Source organism: Vicia villosa, linkage group LG2 (genome assembly GCF_029867415.1).
Source record: "Vicia villosa cultivar HV-30 ecotype Madison, WI linkage group LG2, Vvil1.0, whole genome shotgun sequence".
In the NCBI taxonomy this organism is placed as follows: Eukaryota; Viridiplantae; Streptophyta; class Magnoliopsida; order Fabales; family Fabaceae; genus Vicia; species Vicia villosa.
Window position 1 is genome coordinate 68,091,394 of NC_081181.1, and position 1,000 is coordinate 68,092,393.

The following is a 1,000-nucleotide window of genomic DNA, read 5'->3' on the forward strand; positions in this document are numbered from 1 at the left end:
CACAAACATAAGACCCAAGGATATTTGCAATCCGTTCAAAGAAAACTAAACTCCATGCGTGGCAAGGTACCCCATGTACTCTAACCCAAACCACCCGCTCATAATCTACGTCGTTCTCCTGCCATGGTTTTATCGATTTGAACCATTGTTTCCACCACAAATCCTTTTTTAGTAACAGTTCTTGTATAATCCCTTTGTCCAAATCTTCTAACAAACAGAGATTCGCCCCCAACGGGTGAACCTTGATAGAAAAAATCCTTCAATTTCAAGATGAGTTTGATTGTTATAAGACTCCCTTGAGAAAAGAACTTCGCCAATATAAGCCTTCTTCCATCGATTCCTAATCTTGGGATTAAAACTAAAAGCGAAAGAAACAACTTCCCCATGAGCAACATTCTTCTTCACCTCCGAAACCATTTTAGTGAAGGATTTAGAACCCTCGACGAACCTTGTTACAAGCGGATTAACCACCTCTTTCTGATAACCTTTTTGTTTCTGTGACGCCTTCATTCCACTTTTACTTCAATTCCTACTAAACCTCGGTTGATTGACATGTATTTTCTTCCAATCGATCATAATGTTATCGAGTTTCACCGCTACCATTCTTTCATCCTCTTCCCCCTTAAATCTTGCAAACCCGAACCGTTTCCCAAATTTATTGCTCCTTGGAGGGGTGACTTCCTCCACCACATTACCCACACACCCAAAGAGATTAAACAAATCCACCGCCACTAGTATTTATTTATTTTAATGACTTAGAAATTGAAAAATATTATATATATATATATATATATATATAATCAATTAGTGTGGATAATAAAATAACTATTGATTATTTTTAGCATATGAAAATTCATAAAACTTAGTGGTAATTTATGAAAATTGAATATATTTTAAATTTGTTATGAAAATTATTTGATAATTTTAAATTATTACTTGTTCCTGATTTTGTATTATATATGAGTTTGTGTTATTCATATTTAAATTGGCTTCTTTTTAG